This window comes from Arvicanthis niloticus, chromosome 14, assembly GCF_011762505.2.
Source record: "Arvicanthis niloticus isolate mArvNil1 chromosome 14, mArvNil1.pat.X, whole genome shotgun sequence".
NCBI classification, from domain to species: domain Eukaryota; kingdom Metazoa; phylum Chordata; class Mammalia; order Rodentia; family Muridae; genus Arvicanthis; species Arvicanthis niloticus.
Genome location: NC_047671.1, coordinates 17802615 through 17827651, shown reverse-complemented (window position 1 = coordinate 17827651; position 25037 = coordinate 17802615). Strand labels below are relative to the sequence as shown.

The following is a 25037-nucleotide window of genomic DNA, read 5'->3' as shown; positions in this document are numbered from 1 at the left end:
GCTTCCTTTATAAATTTTCAACTTTAGGCAAAATATTGTTGTTTTGTTTAAACAAATTTGAAATAGTTTAATATCTCAGTTACTGCAACATAGAAAATACACCACAAAATACCTTTTATTCACAGGGATCCTCCATTCACATGTGTCTCTTATTCATCATGCATAACATATGTAAAAATAACAATTTCTTCATAACCTTCCTCAATCCTGAAGCAGATTCTGAATTCTTATAGCTGTTATGCACAGTTGATATATAAAGGCTTTGACTAATAATATATTTGTTCTGATACTGGTATGATTTTTGTCACTTTAGCTCATTTTTTTCTTCTGCCACATAGTTCCACATAAAATTAGGTAGTGTTAGCTGAGGTATTTATCTCTGCATTCTCTCATTTCCTAGCCTTGGTTTATGCCCAAATATCTCACTCTTTGTTCAGGCTGTAAACACTGGGGGAAAAGAAAGAATAGCTGAAAGCTTTTGCTTACCACTAAAGTTTGCTTTGATGTAACAGAGAGAGGACAAATTTTAATAATTTTCTGAGAAGGATCACAGAGTATGGCCTCTAGTTTATTGTAGGGACAGATAGCAAGTGACCTAAAACCTCAAGGATCAAGTTTATTTGATAAACAACTTCATGTCTGGGGCAAGATCACAATAATAACAAGCCCATGTTGGCGTTGTAGAAATAGAGTGAGTTCAGGACCTGTGAAAGCAAGACTTGTTATGGAAAAATGATCACAACCCCCCATAATCTGCTGTTGAGAGACTTAAAGATCTGATGCACATAGGAGCTTGGGACAAAGAAGATGATGAAGTAGAGATGACAAATGGAAGTTTGATACTTGGAAGTAATGTGTGACTGACTTTGACAGAAACATAAGCCACAGCATCACACTTTGTGGGTAGTCATTGAGTAGAGCTTTCTACTTTAAAGTACCTAAGAGTTGATAAATGAATCAGTGCTTTTGGTGAACAGTTTGTTGTTGACCATCATGCAACCTGTCAGCCATGAAAACATATGTATAATTGACATTATAAAGCCTCAACAGATTCTGGTTAGAGATTGCATGCATATATATATATATATATGCATGCAATCTCTGTAAAAGACTTGAAGCAGAGTGGGAACAGGGGTGATGGAAGAAAAAACATTGATATTAAATTATAATTTTAAAAATAAAAAGTGTTTTTTCATCATGGGAAATGGTCAAGTCATAGGGTAGGGTATGGATTTGAACACAAATGGTTTGGTCTGACATTTCTCTGTTTTTACCTTTATTTCTATTGTCATGTATTTATTTTACTGGCATTTACATAATACCCTTTATGCACTAGGGACAGTCTAAGTATATTACCTGAATAGACTCATTAAATATGTATAAAAATTTATGAACCCTCTTTTGAGTTGTTGGTTAGTGTTACCCAAAAGACTCCTAAAACATAAATCCTAATGCTGTAACCCTGGTTACCACCCCAGGTGTGAAAAGGGTGTCCTTATTGCAGAAGACACTACAAATCTCAGAAGTAGGGCAAAAAAACCCAGAGCCAAACTGAATGCCCCTCATCTATAACTAGCTATATCAAAAGGTGCCATGTAAGATGAGGAATGCAATCAATCACCCTACCATCCGATGATATGTATAAACTACATTAACAACCAACATGACCATCCTAAGTGTGCAAAAGTGACACAAACATCTTGGCAGTAAATGATGCTTTTCTAATTGGCTTTAGGACTTGCTCATCAAGAGAAAGTATGTGTCTGGTTTTTGAAACAGATAGCTACTTATTGTTGGTGAAGTCATATTTATAGGATACAAACATATACCCAATAATATACTAAACCAGCATAATCCTTAACGATCATCTACAAACATTTATCCTTCTAACTAGAGATAACTGGAGTCTTCACTCTTCTCTTGGGAACATATCTTTACCACAGACAGAAACTATCACAGAAAAACTACAACAAGTCAAAAATGATGCGTTGTAGAGTCTAGTTCCAGTGGATATATCTGTAAAACACTCCTTCACTTAAGGCCCAGAGAATATCACAGAAGAGAGGGCCAACATAATATGAAAGCCAGGGGATCAGGGAGTTTGCTGTGATATTCCATTTCCTGATAATATCAGAAGTCACACCCATAGTCTCACCAACTTGACTGCTTAAATGTGAGCTGAACAAGGATAACATCAAGAACCATGCCAAACTGGATGGAGAAAAGTCCACAAGGCTTCAACCTTATACAAAGAGCTATAAGTAATTCAGGAAATCTGGGAATGGGAGAGGGACTACCTACAGAAGAGTGCTTGTCTAGTTTCCAATGGTTAGCTCTGAAAACGTTAACTGTAGGTTAGAATTAGGGATGCTTTACATAATTATGTAGAAGTATATCCCGTTCTGCCCATACTTTAGCACCATGATAAAAGGTCAAACAGAATTATATATTAGTATGTATCCTGAAGATGGAAGAAGAATTGTCCAGTTTCTCTATCAGTAGCAGAGAAAAGAAGACTACGACTTAATATGTATATAACAAACTTAAATCATCCCTCCTCAGTTCAGTCACTGCGAATTATGAGTCGCGCAGTGTGAGTTTCTCCGAATTTCCATCTGCCCCCTGGACTTGCCGATTAAAGCCTTTATTCAGTATGGCTTCCTTGAGATTTGACAGTCCTGTAAGTCATAAGGAAGAAGGCACATAACTATAAAAGCTTTCTGGCAGCTATGCAAGGAAGAACATTTTTAACATGGGGAAGTGATGTGACTCATACCTCTAGGTATTTTTGGATTCAAAGGAGAAACAGGATGAGGAGGAAGTCAGTCCTGCTTCAGTAAGTGTGCCAGAGAAACTGCATTGGCAGAAATGTCACTTGAGCTGTCAAGGAGTTGGGTCCTCATTAGGAGTGTGTGGACAATTTCTATGTATAATAGAGATATACTAAGGGGCACCACTCTCTTAGCACAGAATGATGATAGCACAGCTTGGGGAAGATATTTCAACAGTGACCACAGAATAGCAGAGCCATTCAAAGCTTGAGAGTTCAGGAAGGCTTTGCTACTCTCCTGTTATCCTTAATAACTACATTTTAAGGATCTCCTTCAGTCAGATACTGAAAAACACTTCAAGTGCTTACAAGGAGACTTGTGTTATCCTTGCTGCAACCAGAGAATAATAAACGATATGAGACAGGGACCAGGTGGCACTTTGCTTCTGAAGCATTCACAGTTGCTTCCATATTAACTGAATCAGAGGTGGAAAACCTTGCAAACTCATAGTGCTCCTCGGAAAGAGAATAATTTGCTGGAAGATCATGCAAGATAAGAAGTTACAAAAAACTTGAGGCTCCGCCAAAATCTGAAAACTACCTAGAAAGCAGAATGTAAGCTTTACTTTTTAGTGTGATTTTCATGGCGTGTCAATAATATACACGTAATGGGTCTAAGCAGAGATAAGAGGTGAATCTGATCACAGATTTAGCTTGTTTCTGAGAGGAAATTGAGTCCTAGAAATCATCTTTTGAAAACCAAGTTAAATCTTCAATTATCACACAAGCAATCTTCTTATGCAGGGACTAATTTGGGATTTAGGAGACAAAAGAATAATCTGTTAAACATAAAGACTTAAGATACATAATAGCTAATACAGAGCCTTGCTAGCTATCCTACGATAATGAGAACACAAGGAGCAGTGTTCCTGTGTTATAGTAGACATGAGAACTGAATGCTCCCATACAACTGTGTGTTAGTAATCAATACATGCAACAAGACATCCAAAACAAACCATTCCACCTGGGTATCCATCCCATGTGCAGTCAGTCACCAAAGATAGACGCTGATATGGATTTCAGGAAGTGCATGCTGACAGGAGCTTGATATGGCTATCTTTTTTTGGAGGTCTGTCAGAGTCTGACATAGCCAGAGGCAGATGCTCACAGCTAACCATTGATCTGATCAAGGGTTCCCAATGGAGAAGTTAGAGAGAAGACTGAAAGAACTGAAAGGGTTAGTGGCCCCATGAGGAGAGCAACAATACCAACCAACCAGAGCTTCCCAGGGTCTAAACCACCAGCCTGGGAGCACATAGGGAGGGACCCATGACTCCAGCTGTATATGTAAGGGAGGATGGCCTTGTTGGGCATAGGTGGGAGAGGAGATCTTTGGTCACATGAAGGCTGAACACTGAGTGGGGGTGAATTCGAGGGTGGGAAGGTGGGAGTGGGGGGTAGGTGGGGGCACACACTCATAGAAGCAGGAGAAGGGGGGATGGGATGAGGGGTTCCTGGGTGGTGGGAGGAATGGGTTAAGGGGATAAAATCTGAAATGCAAATATAATATCCAATAAAAAAAAGAAAAAAAAAAACCAAAACAGTTACTTAAAAGAACAACTGGCTTGTTCATTGTTGTTTTCCTGTTCGACCAACATCAGCTGTAAGGTTCATTTGATCCACATGGTAGACTATATAAACTTGACAGGATAGAAGTGTTCAAAGTAGCTTCATCACATTGTTGGCAGTTGGGATAAATCCCAATTGAGAGTTCGACATGCTTTGCATGAGTGTGTCTTTTTGTGCTACATCTGAATATTCTACTTACAGTTTGGACATATCACAGATTGGCAGCTGGGTTTCAAAATGGAATGTACCAAAATGAGACAGAACTACCCTAAAAGAATTATTCACCATGGTCTATAAGTACAGGAATTACAAATAAGGGTCTTGTTCATATGTGTCAACTCACATATACCACAGAATCACTATTATGTTATTAATTTAATTCCAAAATTGAGAGCATCCCAGTCATTATTAAGTTATTTACTTGGCCTTTGGTGTCTAAAAGAAAGCATTTTCATTAGTTCAAAAATTAACTGAAAATGTGAATGTTCTACTCTAAGGAAACACTGGTTTGGGCATCTCTAAGGTATAAAGAACATTTTTCTCATCACAACAATAACAAACATAAATGTACCTTTTATTTTCTTGATTTAATTGACTCTGAGGCTTACTGCCTCAATCTGCTAACCGAGGCCTAGTTTTGCCAACTTCTAGTCTCAGAACAATCTTATCTAGGCCTAGAATGTTTTGAGCCTCTGAGACTTGCTGCTGAATAAGGTTACCCTTTTATTCTTCTGATCTCTGGCTGGCTGATTCAACTCAGATGTTCTGGCTCAAACTCTTCTCTAAGCTGAATGATTCAATTTGGTCTCTCTCTCTCTCTCTCTCTCTCTCTCTCTCTCTCTCTCTCTGTATGTGTGTGTGTCCCTCTCTCTGTTTGTCTCTGCCTCTCTGTCTCTCTGTCTTTCTGTGTCTGTGTCTGTCTCTGTCTCTCAGTCTCTGCCTCTCTGTCTCCCTATCTCTCTGTGTCTTTCTTTTAGAGAACAAATTGTTTGTAATTCATAACAGCCAATTCATTCTCTCTCTCTCTCTCTCTCTCTCTCTCTCTCTCTCTCTCTCTCTCTCTCTCTCTCTCTCTCCATAACACAAAGCCAATTCCACTTAAAGCTCTAAAAGAAGGTGCAGACAAAAGTTTAAGTCTCTGGCCAGACATAATCTTGTGAATATCTGTATAAGTATTCCCAATCCAGACTCCTGTAGACCACTTCAGTGGTCTACGAACTGATCACCAGGACCCAGATCTCCATGTGAGGGAAGGAGAAGTACTCCACCAAGATGCTTTCCGTTTCTCTGAACATGTACTAGGGACTTTTTCCATTCCTAGAACTTCCTTTCTCATCCCCAAGTTTCAGTGTTATCGGACAACAAAGGCTTTTGGTTCATCCTCCCTTGGCAAGAAGACAAGCTCCTTGTCTCTGAATATCCACCTCTTTTCTCTGGTGCTTTTTGTATGAGAGAGAGAGACTTGGGGAGAGCATATGATTTCTCTGGTTAAGTTCATGACTACTAGTTTTGTTTAATTTATTCCATGGGGCACTTTGAATTCTGCAAATCAGCTCTCTCCAGGTCAGCCTTGAACATTCGCTCATGCAAGGACAAACAAGGTTTTTATGAGCCACTTTTATAATTCATCATACCTCTTCACTTCTCTGCTCTGCACAGCCCTATCTTCCAGGAGAACCCCCACTGAATAGAGATGGAGCTAGATAATATGTGAGAATATTCTCCTCTCTTTCTACCTTCCTTCTTTCCTTTCCTTTCCTTTCCTTTCCTTTCCTTTCCTTTCCTTTCCTTTCCTTTCCTTTCCTTTTCTGAAAAGGACAAAGTCTGATTCTGTAGTCTTTAGTAGCCTGAAACTGCTTGTTATTAGACTAGGTTGATCCTGACCTCACAGAAATCCACTTGCCTCTGCTTCCCAAGTGCTAAAAATAAAGGCATAAAACCTTTTTATAAGGTCAGAGACTCTCAATCCCAAAGCAATGACATTTCCAATGACTCCTTGTCTTCCTGACGCTTTTGAAAATTTCTGAATCAAGGATACAGAATAATGAAATTAAACAAGAGAAGAGTGCTGTATAAAACTAAAATAAATGCCATTATTGTGACTGCTTTACTCAAAATGAATAAACTAAATGCACTTTTTGAAAAACAAATAAACAACTAAAAAGTACTACTCAAAAATGAGTTTTTGAAAGCAGAGATAGTGTAAGAGAAAATGAAAATTCCAATAATAAAAATTAGCAGATCAGTTTCTATCACATACGTACTGTATAGGTACACCTATCACATTATGAAGTCCTACATAACAGTGTTTAGTGGGGGTCTGGTCTGAGTCTCATTTTACAGGTTAACAAAGCCATTGTTAGATGGTAAGTTAGCACTAGGAAGGAAAACAACAGAAAAAGGGGGGAGGTTAACATTGAATTTTGTGGAATCAAAGTAATATATGCCTTGGAGAATAGAGCTTTCACAAATACTAATGAATAAATGTCAGTATACATGAGACAGTGGTTCTGCTGCGCTGACTGTTTTAGAGACCTCAGAGCTCTCGTTTTTATTCCTGGAATTTTAATGCATATAATTGGCTTCAGTTATGGAATCCACCAAGGTGATTGCTGATGACCCTTTTGATATAACTCAAAACATGTTGGAGTGGTCTCCACAGTGGCCCCATGAGCACTGTGGGGCAATTAAATGACAGCCATGTGTATTTATTCTTTCTGAAAACTCTAATTTAAAATTATTATAGTTGTTATATTTTATTCTTAGAAAACTTTAGAAGCTCAAGAAAACTGTTTTTATAAGAATTTAGAATTAAATTCCGATATTGTAATTATTTTGTTTTCTTACTATACTTTTAGAACAAAAATTATGACCACTGTCCCATTGCTTCATCTTATTCTGATTAAATGTATATTATATTATCACTCTGCTTAGGCAGTGTTTTTTTGTTACAAAGATAAGAGATGCAGATTACAGAATGTTATCAGAATATAAGTATTTAAAATAAATATTTGTTTGGCTATTTAAAATTTGGTAAACCATATCAATCTCACTACTCTAAGTGAAATCAAGACAAACCATCACATGTCTTTTGTCCCTGGAAATAGATTTTATTATATGCTCTCAAGTGTTCTTGATAACAATATAAAAATATCAATTAAAAGGCCCGATGATATAATCTGCTGTGGCCCTCATTGTAGGCACATCTTTATTGCTAACTCTGTTATGTGTACTCACTCACTGTTTATTAGACCAATTCACCTATGTTCTTTGGCCTCCTTAACAAGAGCTCAAAAGGCTTAGTACAGAGAATGTTAATAATTGACAAGGAAGAAAGGTGCACTGCGTTCCTCCTTGTTTGATTTTGAAGATGGTCAAAAATATACCACAGAAAGAAATTTGAACAGTCAGTTCCTATTTTCTTAGGTCTCTCCTTTCCTCGAGTTGTTTTATGCAACTCTACAGTGGAAAATACATAACAATAGTTTGGTTTGTTTGTGTGTTTCATTTTTGTTTGTTTGTTTTTTGTTGTTTATTTTTCTGGTCACTTTTACTCACGGCTAAATAAGATTGGGTATAGCATAGGACATAGAGTAAGTTTCTTTTGATGAACATCAGCTTTGAGAATGGTGAGCATTGGCCTTTTCAATGGCAGACTTTGCCCTAGTTTTGTTTGTGTTCTCCTCTGTACACAAGAGAGTGAGCACTTTTCAAATTCAAGGCTTCTCTACATTGATTCCCAGCATCTGAGACTCCAAGGAATACGGCCATGAAATATATGTGAGCTAAGACCACTAGTATCTCTCTGATTATTATATTTCACTAGTATCTCTCTGATGATTGTTATATTTCACTAGTATCTCTCTGATTGTTATATTTCACTAGTATCTCTCTGATTGTTATATTTCACTAGTATCTCTCTGATTGTTATATTTCACTAGTATCTCTGTGATTGTTATATTTCACTAGTATCTCTCTGATTGATATATTTCATTGTGGTGCCACATGCCTTAATCCCATCACTCAGGACAAGGAGGCAGGCAGATTTCTGTGGCTTCTTGCCCAGCCATGTCTACATAGCAAAATCAAAGACAGCCAGGATAGCATAGGAGAAATAGCCTGTCTTCAAAAACATTAAAAAAGAAAAGAAAAGTTTCACTTCTGTTCATACCATACTTTTGGAAGATTAATGTACAAGGTTGCAAGAATGCTTCCATTGATTGTTTATTACAATGTTTTAGTGATAATTTTTATCTAAGAGAAACATGATATATAATTTAAAAATTTATCCTTAATGAGTGATTCATATTGCACCATTCTATGAGCATGATTCATGCAGTCTTACCTAGACCCAAATTTTGTATATTATCTACTTAAAATATTAGACCATTAACTTACAAACAAGACACAAAAAATTCCACAATTGTGTTGTATGCATGTAGTAAATGTAACTATGTGCTTGATTAGTTGCCCAGAAACAAACATCAAGTATATACTTTATGTAAGTATAATATATATAAGAACCCTAAATTATTGTAACTACAAAAAACTCTTCTCCCAAACAAAGGCCAAATACAGTGCTTTGTGAAATAAAAAGTAATGAACATAAAGAGTTTAAGCAACTAGTTTTCTTACCTCTTTTCAGACATAACATTTTAATATCAATAAAATTATTTATTTACAATGTCTGGTAGTAGGTTAAAGAGATACCTCAATATGCAAGAGTGATTTTCATGTAAATGACAGCCTGAGAGTGCTCTGTCAAAAGTTTGTCTGGCCTGACACATCTATAACCCTAGGTACAGGGAGGCAACACAAGGGCTGATGGATAACTGAGGCTTGCTGATAAACCTAGTTTAAGAGCCAATGGTATCTACTGTCTCAAGGAAATAAGGCAGAGGGTGATGTAAGAGTTGGATACCTTTTTGTATTTTAGGTATGAGAGTAATTGTGGCTTCATAGAACGAATTGGGTAGTGTTCCTTCTGTTTCTATTTTGTGGACTAGTTTAAAGAGAATTGGTATTAGGTCTTCCTTGGAGGTTCCATAGAATTCTGCACTAAAACCACCTGGTTCTGGGCTTTTATTTGTGGGGAGACTTTTAATGACTGTTGCTATTTCTTGAGGGGTTATAGGATTGTTTAGATGGTTTATCTGCTCCTGATTTAACTTTGGTACCTGGTATCTGTGTAGAAAATTGTCCTTCGTCCCATGAAGTCTGGATGCCCCAGTGTGGGGGAATTTGAGGGCAGGGAGGTGGGACTGGGTGGGTGGGGGCACACCCTCATAGAAGCAGAAGAAAAGAGGATGGGATAGGGGTATCCTGGGTGGGAGGGAAATGGAGAAAGGGGATAACATCTGAAATGTAAATAAAATATTCGATAAAAAAAAAAAGAAAAAAAAAAGAGTTGGATACCCAATGCCGTTGCCTGCCCTGGTATCCATATGCAAGTACAAAATAAAACAAACAAATAGACAGACAAATCCAAAAATATATCAAGCATAACTACACTGAATATTCTTGCTACTTTTCTACTCTCTGTCAATCATTCACATAAGTTGATTTTATTGTCACAGAGAATAATGGATCATAACTCATTATCAGTGCTGATGTTCATGCTTGAAGCTAAATAAAAATAAAGCTGGATTCATACAGGTTGAGAACTCTTGTTTGAGGTGGAATTGTTTTAGATGAAGGGTTTTGTTATTTTGTTTTGATTTTTTTTCTTTGTGGAGTTTGAAATCTTTTGTTATACATAACGTGATACCATCGGATTGGGTTTCAAACCTAAGTAGAAATTTCACTTACAATCCATCTTGTGTGTCATACACATTTCTTGAAGGCAAATTTCTATAACAGGTTAGTGCTCCCAAATGTTGACCAAGTACTTAAGACCACAGGTAATACTTTGTTGTTGAGGCATAATAGTACCAGTTTCACATTTTTTGAGGATTTTACATTTTCATATTCAGGATGTTTATTCTGAATTACCTGGTTACCTAGTAATAGGACCCATTGATATTAGCATACGATTAAACAGGTAAACCAGAGGAAGGGCATAAAGCAGAGAAATAACACAAACCTTTATATGGTCTACTGATTTTATGTGAGTTACTAAATCATTCAATAAAGAAGGGGAAGAATGGAGGCAGATGTTCATGTATCTCCACCAGTCAAAGATAGTTGATATATCTAGATTGGGTAGCAAGTTACACCTCTGATTGAACAATACCAAACTTATAAAGCCTATGATTAACATTTTAAAAACTGTATAAATGCAAAAAGGAAAAGGGGGCATGGGATAGGGATTTTCTAAGGGGGGGAATGGGGAAAGGGGATGGCATCTGAAGTGTAAATAAAATATCTAATAAAAAAATAAAAATGAAAAAAAAAAGAATTTTAATACATTCTTTAATAAATTCTCTAATAAATGCTGGTAAAACTATTTGTAAATATTTTGTCCTTTTTTAAAGCCATGTACAAAATTAATTAGGTTAGATCACAGAACTAAATGTAAAGGCTGATACACCTGCTAGAATTATATTATACTTTACAATAAGATAAGCTTTTGTAAATAAATGGGAAGAGATAGTAAGTATAATAAAAAATGGCAACTCTGACTTCATAAAATTTAGAAGCTTTCAATTATATCAAAAGATAAACTTGTCTCAGTTGAAAGCAAAGAAAAAAATAGTATAGATATTTCATTTCTTCTCTGCTGGGTTAAGACTCTCATCATTTAATATGCTTTTATACTTTCTCAATCCTTCCAACAAGAAAATGAAAGGTTGAAAGATAAGGATCTGGAAGAAGGAGCAGTGACTTATTTTTTTTTTTTAGAAGTTCTTTCCCCTTGTAACTCTGCTCAGACAAAGGAAAAATAATCCCAGGTACCACATGTCATTCTAAGAGGTTTAAATTTTCATTAAAGCCAGACAGCAGACAGGATTCCAAGGAAATAATGTGAATCTGTGCCCATATCCAGCAGGGATAATCATTCTTTTAATTATAAGTTACTGGGCCAAATTCAAAAAGACATGATGGGCAGGCATTAGGTAACTAAATAATAAATAGTAATTGCATTTCTTCCTTTGCATTTTAAAGGTTGAAGCACTTGAGAACCTCTCTTTGATATTCTTTCTACAGTGTTCTCTCTGTGTCATGAAGTCATTTGAAGTAATGTCATTTGATGCTGTGCATCCAATAACTTTAAATAACATCATTAGCATTAGAATAAAAAGAATGGAAATTGGCTATCTAGAGGGCATCCTTCCTCATTTGAAAAAGGTTTGTCAAACAAAAATTATGTGACTCTCCCTTTGTTACACATATTTGCCTTGTATAAATAAAAAAATGAATATATTTATAAGGAAGAAAAAAACGAAAGGAAGGACTTAACATCTGACTATCAAGAGCTTCAGCTTTGAAGCAACCATGATGGAACAAATCATTGTGTTCTCTAGAGGGTTACTAGAGAGTTAGTAATTGAAGGAAAGGTCAAACCAGTGTGTGTGTGTGTGTGTGTGTGTGTGTGTGTGTGTGTGTGTGTGTAACATGCATATGTCTATACACACACATTTGTGCAGCTTCACTTTCTCTCTGTATAGAAAGGAGAAAGCAGTAGTTTAGGAAGAGGATTGGAATATGGGCTCCAGATACACCTTGAAGTTGCTGAGACATTTTTATTCACCTGTACATTTTATGTAGCCTTCAATACCAGGGTATGAGCTGGGGTTTTGTTTCAGTTCCTTAAAGTATATTACATTAAGCCATTTTCAAGAGAACAGTGCTTTCATATCAATAGCCTTTGATTTCTGTAAAATATCTGGGCAGGACTTGATTAATATTTGTGATTTTGGGGAAGAAAAAAGGACTGATGGGTAAGTACATTTTAACACTATTAAGACTGACATCATACTTCTTTCATGTGTGTGATGTGCATTTATTTGGCAACTGAAAAGATTCTCTATCATGAGTGAGTGTTCTTAATAAACATCCAGTCGGAAAAACAAAAGTATCCCAGGACAGTTTTAACTGAGATCAGGTTAGTTCAGTGGAAAAAATCAGTAAGTTAATTGGGAAGACAACAGTTCTTCTCAATTCTTTTAGCTGTGGTTTTGCACAGAAACTGGCCAATTCATTGAAATGAAATTTTAGGGATTCAGGTGCAATGGAAACTTGAAATAATTGAAAAAATGAAAATCTTAAAGCAATGGAATGTATAGAAGTTTCTTTAGGGTCATCTAGAAAAATCTCACTTACTGCTGGTGTTTACCTCATATTCTTAGCCAGCCTGACAGGCAGGGAAATACACAAATTAATAAATGAGAAATGGGAATGTTGTTACAAAATAAATAAATAAAAGGAAAATATTTTCAAAGGTCTGCATACAATTAGCCACACAGTTAACAAAGGGTCCAGTTTGAGAATGATTCTGAAATAAGAAAAACTGAAATATGAATGAAACAATTAGAATGAAAACATTTGTGAAATGTATTGTTTCTTGAGAGTGAAGATCACAGAGATCTGGGGAAAAGAAGGAACCTAGCAATGTTAGTGCAAATCTTTTCAATGAAGATTGCATGTGAAGGAAGATCATTACACAGTGCATCAAATAGCTGGGCCAAAAATTGTAGATTTTCTGTTGCCTGACATAATGGGAATGTCATCAACTCCTATATATTGGTGTTACATGAGTCCATAAGATTTCCAAGGAACCATGAGAGGATATGGCAATGAGCCTACTGTAAGAAAATATGTCACAAAATTCCATAAAGCAATACTGAATAGATGGTGAAGCTTGACATAAGTACAGTAAAGGACTCGGAGACTGTCAAAATTATTCTTGAACACTTTAACATTCCCATAGAGTAAGATAATGTGTCCACTCTCACTATCAATGCAATTGGAGGTTGTGTGAATAATAATGATGTATTTAAATGAGGAAGGATCCCTTGGGGCTTGTCTCCAAGTCACTGGAGATCTCTAAACTGTGCAGAGAAGATGACATATCAAGTAGAGAGTTGACAAGCACACAAGAAATATTTGTGGAAGCTAAGAATATTTAACTTGTAGAAAAACATTGATAGAAGGAAGGGGCCTTGACATCTTCAAGTAATCAGACCTAGGCTTTATAATTCTCACAGTCTACTGCTATTTATAGCCTCTGGAGAAAGAACTATGGGCAAAGTGTAGATGCTATAAAAGAATACATCTTTGAGTATAAATTCTGCAAGTTATACATATATGTAACAAAACAGCTGCTCTTTGGGAAAAATAATCTGTCCTCAGAGTAGTTGAAGGGAGGATGCTGGAGCACTGGGAGGAGAGTGGGTGGGTGGGTGCAGGAGAACCCTCATAGAAACAAAGGGGAGGGATAAAAGGGTAGATGTGTGGGGTTCTGGGGAAGGGTAACAGGGAAGGGAGATATCATTTGAGATGTAAATGAATAGAATGATTAATAAAAACAAATTAAGGAAATGCAAACATGAGATCTCTGACCAGAGAATCCGAGCTTCCATAACATTTGGCACATATTTTATGTACCTCAAAATTAAAAAATCTTAATTGTTCTGCTTATTTTAACTATTTGAGATAGTGGGGACACAAAACTGAGAAAGTATGATGAAATAAACTGCTAATATTGATTAGATGATTCATCTAACATTTTGAGGATTAAATAGATCTTGTGCAATTATCAGACAGTTTTTTAAAAGACTAGTCAATACACAAGTAAGTTCCTTTTGGGGGGATAATGTGACATAATAATCCATTCCTCAAATATAAAACACTAAACTGAAATGTGTTTGTAGTCGTTTATGAAAGCACATTGCTCGCACCTCCCTAATCATTAAGCACAATTCTCTGCAAGTGCAGGCCAGGGCTTTCTGTTGTTTTATTCTTGCATTATTAATGTCTATTTCTTATACTCAAATACATACATACATAATACATGTATCACAATCATAACTTTCTTTAATCGCATGTTCATTATGGAGTATAAAGTCACTAAGACTCATTGCAAGGACACGTGACCAAGTGAGACATACATTTTCTAATAATAGTGTGCTAGCAAAGGCGTTTTTATACTTCAAATCAATGTGATATGATAGCAGGAAGGATGCTTTTCCCTTTGGCTAAAGAACATTGATGGGAATATCAATGTCACTCTCTCACAAGACCAGCATTTTGCAGAATTAGGATGTTTTCTTTTTGGTAACATCTGCCTTGTGTGTGCAACATTCAGTAAAGTTGTATTCTATGGTAGTTCTTGACATATATGCCTTCAACAAGAGGGGAAAGTACTCTAAATTTTAAAATGGGACTCTAGAAATGTATGTTTCAAATATAATATCCAAGTCTAAATTTTTTATAATTCTATAAGTTAATTAGATTTTAGACTGCATTACTTCCGACACATAAATATTTCTAAAAGTCATTAAATTGGGAATTTAAGAACATTTATATCTAGAAATCAGACAAATGATTGACAATTACACCTTTTGTGTGTACTTCTATAGAGAAATATTCTATGCAAAATACTTAAGTATTTTGTCATTTTAAGTGAATACTCCTGAGGCAAACATTTCATCTCTTTATATAAAAAGCAATAAAATGTACACATTTGTCTATTTTGATTATGTTACCATATTTCAGCTGGTTATTTTTATTTATTTAAATTTCAGGCTATTTAATTACAAGGTATATTAAAGAGATTCAAACATCTAATTTTTAATAATATGTACTTAATGGGTTTTTAACAAGTGAATAAATGAAATGAAAGAATGAATACATATTGAAACAACAGACAAAAGACTTCACATCATGTAAAATTATGTAGCCTGGGTTACATAAGAAGTAAACTTTATTCAGCAAAGATTGAAAAAAATAAAATCATTTCATCTTTACAAGTAAAATAATGTCTTGCTAATGAAATTATTCATCCTCATTATAAAGGTATTATTAAAGGCACTGAGAAATTCTTCTACTTTATAGACAAACAAAATTATATGTTAGTGTTAAACCTAAAAGTACAGTTTAGGAACAACAATAGGCAGGAAAAACCAAATATATTTGCTAGAGTTAAGGTCTATTGCAATTTTATTATGTAAGAAGATGTCTTCATGTACAAAGGTGCTTATCATTCACCAATACTGAAGAGGTAGAAGCTTTTGAGACAGAGACAAACAAAAACAGAGACAGGAGAGACAGAGAAAGAGAGAAGAGAGAGACACAGAGACAGAGCTGGAGAAACACAGAGAGAGAGAGAGAGAGAGAGAGAGAGAGAGAGAGAGAGAGAGAGAGAGAGAGAGAGAGAAATGAGTTTAGAGACTTGACTTTGGGAGACTAAGCACTGACAATCTCATCCAAATCATTCTTACTTCTTTTATCAGCTCTCTATGATTTATATGCTCATGATACAGAACACCAGTCCTGTCCATTCTTTCCTCTTGATTTTCTCCTACCATTATATGTCTTTAAATATGATTTAATTAGTCCAGTTTTTATTTTCTTTAAAAAAATAAAGTTAAAACAGACAAACAATATAGATTATCTCATGAAGGTGTCTCAGAGTCTATTAAGAGAGCTGAGGTCAAGGCTAAGTAAGTCAGTGACAGTCCTTGCACTCCCCTTTGGTGGAGGTTTTTGAAAAGTAATTAAAAAATTGGTCTTCTGTGAGGAAAAGACTCACAGTGTCGCATTTGTTGAATTTTGTGGTATAACATTCTCCAAAATGCCAATTTTAATCTAACTGCATGATGTAGTTGAAAGAAGAAGTGGGGACTTGTATGCTGTATTCCTAGCACATAAAATATAAATATCCCTACAAGCAGAGATTTATGAGAAGGAAAGTTCAGCATATAAATTTGTTCAACATCATTTAAATATGAGTTTATGTAATTATTTTAATTATGTCTTTGTTTAAAGATTGGCTGTATTTCTAATATTTTATTTCTTATGAACCAGTATAGGATAATTGCAATATAGTAGTGGCATTGCCCCAAGGTGAACAATGGTTGTATTTTTGTCTTTGCACTTAATCTAAATTAATCCAAGATCGGATTTAGCATATTAAAGACATGAAAGACATAAAGTTCATGAGAGAAGGAACGTTACCCAGAACATCTACAGGTATCCCATTTGTGCTAATATTTGAGAACACAAACTTCTTGGATGGGGAAGTGGCAGAATCATGAGTGTGTTTGTGCATGCAGGGGAAAGGCATTTTAAACCAAGGTCATCTTTTAGAGGATGGCAGTTTTTTTGATATTTGACCACTGCAGTTCTGTTCACCCCAGATCTTGCTTTTTCAAAATAGAGTTGGTGGCTTACAGTTCTGCCTATTTGGCAACTGTTAGCTGAACCACAAGGATAATCCAGAGGGTGTATAGTTTCAGAGATACCTGCAGCTGACAATCAGGTTCACTGACCTGTTTTTCACAAACTCAAACAATCTTGACTAAATTATGTTGAAGTGAAGAACATCATTGTTTCACCCCCCCCCAAAAAAAAACAACAAGAAAAAAAATAAAATTTAAAAAAAAGGCATGGAGCACACACTGCTTCCTTCATTGCAGGTTTGAACTTATTGCTTTTGTAGAAGTTGCTCTATTCCAGGCACTGTCATTCCTTTGTTTCACACTAATGGCTGCTTTCATGAAAGTAAAATCTCTAGAGAGAGTATATGCTGGTAAGGATATGGAACAAGGAGATTACTCTTTCATTGATGATGGGAGTGCAAAACTGTATAACCACTTAGGAAATCAATTTGGTATTTTCTCAGAAAACTGCAAATAGTTCTACCTCAAGAAACAGCTACACCATTTAGCCTGCTTTGTTGACATGCACCCAGGGCCACCAATCCAGGAGAGACACCACATACACTGAGCTGGGCCCTTCCAGCTCATGCTCTATTCATAATTAAAAATAAATCATCAATCAGAAAAACTTACCAAGGTTGTCCACAATTTAGTCTGGTGGGACATTTTCTTAATGGAGTTCTTCCTTCAAAATTTACTCTAACTTGTGTGAAGGTGACATAAAACTAGATAGAACAGCAAAGTTATGTGCATTTGCATCTAAATGAAACTTAATATGGTTTTCTTAAGAGAAATTATGTGTGTGTCTGTGTATATATATATATATATATATATATATATATATATAGTCATGAGGCATTTGTTTACACAGCAATCCTTATTGGGTATACATCTTTAACTTATTGATGTAAAAATAAAATAGAAAATTATCTCTTTAATGGCTACTACTTCAGTGAAAATGCAAAATGGTCTGCCAAGTTGATTTTTCTGAAAGTTGAGAAATGCTTTGAAGGGTGAAACTTGAGATACAACATGAAACAAAAAGGTGAAAAGAAACGAAATATAATAAATATCGCTATTAATTAATCTAGAAAGCATATTTAAGTATTTCAAGCAGATAAAATAAATTCTTCCTCATTGTGATAATATTAGATATGCAATGTGATAATTGGTCCCCTGAAATACTGAATTATTACAGTGTCAAATATATTACCTACCCCTACAAAATGTTCAATGTATCTGGAAAATTCAATTGGAATCATGAGAGCATTTGAGAAACCGTGTTTGGGAAACATGATGATAAGAGCAGATTTTATCAATTTCATATGAAGAGCTTTCCAAGTGGAAAGACTGACAGTTCAGACAACTTGAAAAAAATATTGAAGACCATCAGGTTCTGTGTGGAAAGACAGCCTATCATCAAAGTAAACCTATCACTATCTCTGTATCAGAGGAAATTTAGAATTGAAGCAGATTAAGTGAAGTAGGGCTTTTTGTTTTGGTTTGTTTGTATTTGGGGTCTGATACAATGTACCACTTCTTAACACAGATGCCCTGTTACTGATTATGAATGGTAGATCTCGAAATCGTGAAATTTTAATCCACTCTGATCTTAAAATCATAACAATCACCTTTGCACCAACCTTGCATGTGCCATAGTGTTCTTTTTAAGGAGATTAAATTTAGAGGACTCAGGGAAAAAGATAAAAATATCATGTTTGGTTACAAAGGAAGCATTACCTCAGGGTGCTCTCACATTTAGACAGGTATAATATTATCTGACAACATTTCTTCTATAATCATTCAATTTATGTAACCTTGGCTTAGCTTTGTTTATTATTTAAATTAATAATATTTAATTGTAAAATGTGCAGCTGAATTTTTGATTTGCATTTTCTCTGTGTTTAGCATCTATTTCCGCATGGTTCCAGGACAATGCTGCTAAATAATTAGAGGCTTTATTTGATTGCCAGCCAACCTTGGGGGCTAAGATAATGGCTCATTTTTGTAATTCCAATTTTTGCCTGAAAACTTTCAATAACAAATGCATTCTATAACTTAAGATTGAGATAAAAAATAATTACATTTGGAAATGCCCCAAAATTTCAAGTTAGTTTTCTAAGGTTTACTGAGGTATCAGCTTTGGTCTCTTGACAAATTGCAGTTCTGCCAATTTGTTGTTTTCAGAGAGAAATACGTATTTTTTTTTTGAGATACAGAATCTTCCAAAAAGGTTCATTCTGGGGAAAGTCACAGTGTAGGTATATTTATTATTCTTCTCTTATTTATGACAAAATACCAGACATCAGATAGGGGAATTGTATATTTTGTTTTACAGTTTCAAAGGGTTCAGTATACCAATGTCTTAGTAGAATATCATGGTAGATAGAACATGGGGAGAAGGAGAGCTGAACTACTACAGACCAATATAGAATGGATCAAGAGACCACACACACACACACACACACACACACATATACACACCACACACACACACACACCACACACATACATACACACACACACATACACACACACATACACACACACATACACACACACATACACACACACATACACACACACACATACACACACACACATACACACACACACATACACACACACACCACACACATACATACACACACACATACACACACACACACCACACACATACATACACACACACACACACACACATACACACACACATACACACAAACACACACATACACACACACACACACACACACACATATACACACCACACACACACACACCACACACATACATACACACACACACATACACACACACACATACACACACACATACACACAAACACACACATACACACACACACACACACACACACACACACACACACACACACACACACACAGGTTCTACCCTAGTTATCTATTTCATTTAGCCAAGTTCTACCTCCTTTTACTAGAACTATCAAAAATAGTTCTATGTAAGGTCACTCTTAGGACCAAATATTCAAGTCATGAGCCAGTGTAGGACACTACGTTTTCCAGCCCAAGCAACAGGGTAATTTCTTCATTCTCTCTTTTTTTTTTCCTTGGATCTGTCTCATCCTGTATTACCTACACAGGTCCCTAACGCTTTCAGGTATTGATCTAAAGCTAATCTTCTTGCTGGGGCCTAATTCCACAAAGAGCATAAACCACTTGAAGGTAAGATTTATTTTGTTTGGTTTCATTTTTTCTTTTTAATTTCTTTCCACTTACCATGAAACTTAGTACCAAGCTGTAGTAAAGTAAATTGATCAACACCAATAGCCTATTATCTAGTCACAGTGTCATTTCTCTGCATGGTTCTGGGAATATACCTGAGCTTCTATATGATTCTGGATACTTTGACAAGAGGCAGTAATAAAATAATTCATTGACCTTACAATTTCTCTTTTTCTATCCTCTTCCATCATACCTCTACCTCATTTGGCTCTTTTAGATAATTTAAAGGCCATGATTATGATGGATAGTTTTGATTGTTGACATGATTACAATGTAGAACTACCTGGGATAGGAATCTGAATGAGGATCTGCCCAGATTACATTGACCTGTGCCTATGTCTGTGAAATATTTTCTTAATTGGGTTATTTAAGGTAGGAGAACACATACTGAATGCCATAAGTGCTATCTCACAGACTGAGCTTTGGACTCAATGAAAAATAGAGAGCAAGCAAGTTGGAATGTATGCTAACCTGTGGCTTTCTGCTCTTGACTGTGCATGAAACATGGCTACTTTTTCATGTGCCTGTCGCTGCACTGCCCCTTTGTCACATACAGTAACATGGACTTCTGTGAGCAAAGTCACCCTTCCTCCTTTATGTTGCTGATGTGTATTTCCCTAGAGCAATAGATAAACTAAAAGAATGAGCCTCCTTGCTTTCCAGACCTTCTAATGCTCTTGTTCTTTCTTTCAGCAAAGTATCCACCCTTCTCCAAACCTCACTAATTCTTTGACAACACCATACTAGCAATGAAGTAGCTACTCATGGAAAGAAGATTAAATAGAATTGTAGTGTTATGTTTTACATTAAAAATGACCATAGTCTCAAATGTTTGATCTATTTTGCCCAACAATTTAGAAGCATATGGAAAAGTTAGTTTTGATCACAGTAATGTTGGATAACTGCATACCCTCTCTTCCCATATTCAAATTGTCACTAATTTTTTGTGCAAGTCAATATACTGTAATGATGACCTTTTCCTGACTGGCTATCTTTGCAGCTTCAAAAAGACTAGAATCTACTATCCTCTCTGATTTTGTTCCACTTAGCAAGACTAATATGTGGCCTTCTTTATTTACTAGGTCTTGTAACTTCTTGTCTACCAAAAGAATTATATACTTGTATTCTTCCATTCTATTTTCCGCATGGTTAAATTTTCCCTCTAAGTTATTTCTAGAAATTGTAATATCTCACAAGTTTGTAATGGAAACAACCAAAGTTATCAAAGCAATAAAATTCCCCTTGAACATCTAATTTCCTTTTAGGTATCATCAAATGTTTCCCTTTCACTTATAAGAAAAACAGTCTCAAACCAACATTCTTTCTGTTCTGTCTCACAGCTCTGTCTATTTTTATCTCCTTCCTTAGAAGTTTTTTTTTTAATCTTCATTACTAACATATATATATATATATATATATATATATATATATATATATATATATATAATTTGAACATGGAAGGGTTAAACTATTCTACTATTAGCTAATGTAAGGCCATCTCACCTCTTTTTCCTATACATTCTTGTAGATGACCAAGCTCACTGTATAATTTGTGTCTAACTTTGTCTTTAAAGCATTTTCACTAGGAGCTAGGTTTACTAGCAATGAATTACTTTTAGCTTCTACTAAGGCAGCTGCCTCTCTACCGGTCTTAGCTCCTGTGTCATCGCTTTCTATGGCCTCAAAGCTGTTTACTATCATGTTGCTGTGTCTTACTTTTTAAAAAGAACTTATCACTCTTGGAGGGAATTTGTCAGTTGTTTACTATTCAATTATTGTTCATGAAATATAAATAAACCCTGGGAATTAATGGTGTTTTACTGCCTCTTCTAAAACTCTCAGAATTAATATTACTGTAATTCATTTTATGAGCAGCACTTTCAGAATTATAATGCATAAATGAAATTATAGTTGGAATTGCTGAACACGTTTCTGGGCACACAATACCAGCTGCACTTTAGTGACTTCCACTGTTAGTTGTTCATTAAACATGATAAATAATGTTGATTCCAATTAGTTATATCAATGTGTTATATCTCACATTAAAATAATTGCATTTATATAGTTTAAACATATTTAAACCCTTACCAGTGAATATTTTTATTAAAGTCAACATTTTACTATCTCTAAAATCAAATCACATAGTGCCTTCACCTCCTGGCCGGATTGAACCTATTCATGTTCACTGACTAATCAACCATTCCAACTATAAGGGCAACTTCCCTGAGCTAAATTAAAATCAGAGACCTTATCACTAGACCTAGGTTCATTTAATTTAAGCCTATTATTAAACCTCCCTCTTTTCAAAAATGAATGACTTGAAGGAAATCTCATTAAACCTCATGGAAAGGCTAAAGCAAGCCCCGACTGTAGAGCCAACCTGAAATGGGAACATTAGAAATGTATATGATGAAGTTTAAATTACATGTGATAAAGAGAATGAAGTCAAAACACTAAAGGAAATGGCTGTGTTATATATTTTAATTTCTTTGTCAAAATACTCTATGTACATACACTAAATAGCAATGGTTGCAACAAATTTGAAAGGGGCAAAAATGTATCAAATCAATTCACAAATATCCATATATATGCATATAAATATGCATATATATTATGAAATATGAATGATTCTGGAAAATCTTTTGCAAGTTTGACTTGACTGAATTAGAAATTTTCACTGGCAAAACACACCTGAAAGGCATTGAAATTTATAATAAACATCATATAGGTGTCTGTGGGAACTTTATGAAAACTCTTGGATTCCCAATCAGCTGGCTACTTCTAGTTCTTGGTTTAGAGTGGTACCATGTGCAATTTCTCTTGTATATAATATAACATCAACAATTGTCATCATATTGATCTTGGTCTGGCAACTCTAATTGTTGAAATTTCATTTGTACATTTCCTTTGTTGTGCCTAGGGGCGACTATCTAGCAAAATATGTCCTGGCTGTGTAGCTGTTAAAAATCTTTCTGCTCACTATTCTATAAGTCTTTCTATTGTTATGCTCAAGGGTTGAATTGCACATGGATCTGTGGGTGTGAACAGACTCTTGCACATAATATTTGATTTGTTGTAGTTAGTCCTGGATATATGAACATATATGTACTCTCACACAGGACAAATAATTAAAGAAGAGATTACAAATCTGTGAGAGTGCATGGAAGAAGGTTGAGAATAGAACAGAGCATCAGGAGGGTATAAATTATATAAATATACAGTTCACCTAAAAAGTTCTTTAAAACCATTTTGTTCATACTGAAAAGTATGTGGGGTTAGGGAAACACTCATCCATTATTGTGGAAGTGTAAACATCTTCAGTGACTATAGAATTCAGTACAGTAGTTCCTTGGGAAGCTGGGAATACATTTGACTCAAGAACCAGCTATAAAACTTTTGGACTTATGCCCAAAGACTGTACATTCTACTACAGAGTCACTACTCAACCACGTTTCTTGCTGTTGTATTCATAATATCCAGAAATTGGAAATAGCCTAGATATGCATCAATAGAGAATGGATAAGGAAAATGTGGTATACTTACACAATGGAATATTATTCAGCTCTTAAGAAAATCATAACGTTCTCAGGTAAATGGATTAAACTAATAAAATAAACATCCTAAGATAGGGTAACTCAGACACAAAATAACAAGTATAGTATTATTCTCTCATATATGGATGTGAGGTATAAACCTTTGTTAGTTATTTTGAATAATCACAGAAATTAGGAATAAAATAAAGGACTAAAAGACAGTGATGTGACACTCAAAATTGGGAAATGGGAGTATAATTAGAGAGAAATGGGGAGTTAGGAACATGAGGATTCAATGAAGAAGAAGAGAGAAGAGGGGAATACAGGGGAAAATATGGGAAAGAGCAGCTAACACTGAAGGTTATTTGAGAGGTCATATGATAAATTAGTACTGAGGAAGTTTCCAAAAATAAATATACATATGAAAAAAATTAAATGAAATCACCAAATAAGGAGGGAAACAAAGCCCCAAGTTATAATTTCCAGTGCCTGGACTGGGTGACATACAATTGAGTTGACAAAAAAAAGGTCCTAGGGAGCCATCAAACAACCCAGACTACTGTCAAAGCTATTGGTTTCTCTCCAAAAACTAATGGTAAGGCCCTATTGTTGAAGAAAAATATTATTTTATGTAATTACTATTATTAATAAATAGTATCCATGATACTGGTAGGTATTCTGAAGGGTTACCATAGGAAAAAGATAAATGTCCACTCTGATCTAAACCATTTCATCTAAAATAATGACCTGCTTGAATGAAACACTACTGCTGTAGTGGCACAAATGATGAGAAATAACCAACCATTTCTCGATTAGAGTTAATGCCCACTCTATGATATGAAACCCATCTTTGACAGTCATTATTCAGGTGTCCAAGAATCTGAGACAAGATAGGTCATGGACATAGAAGAAATTCAGATACTATTGTCCAAATAAAGGAACATAGCAATAAAATGACTCCTAAGGACATTCTGCTACACATATAGATCAGTCACTCACTCAGCCATTATCAGAGCAGCATTCCCCTTCAGGAGATAGGAAATAATACAGAGATTTACAACTAGACAATGTGCAGAGACTGAAAGGCTTTACTCTGTTGTAAATAGAATGCATTCATCAAATTCCTCTCTTCAAGGTTCAAGGAGCTATTGAGAAGGCGGTAGAGAGATTGTAGGAGACAGTGTCTTTCAGACACAAGATGACTGACACACATATGAACTCACAGACACTGTGACATCATGCACAGGGCATGCATAGGTCCAAATCTGAAATGGTCCCAAATCTGATACTGGAAAGTGAACATAATCTCTTGATCCCCAATAAGAATCTTATCACAAATAGACAATTGCTTGTCATAAAAAAACTCCACTGGACTGGATATATAAACAAAACTGAAGGATAGAGCTCATGCTATAAGATCAAAACAAAATGTAGTTATGATTTTGGAGATGTTTTGGTCTTATATTGTTTCATTAGATATCTTTTTTTTATCCTCTCACTGTTCTTTTGTTTGGATACTATA

General features: G+C 35.3%; 1 protein-coding gene across 2 annotated transcripts in view; it reads right to left on the bottom strand.

The window, feature by feature from the left end:
• The window catches only part of Dcc (DCC netrin 1 receptor), a 1059673-nt gene that overhangs the window by 236847 nt on the left and 797789 nt on the right, over nt 1-25037 (bottom strand). The gene's annotated exons all lie outside the window — the stretch shown is intronic.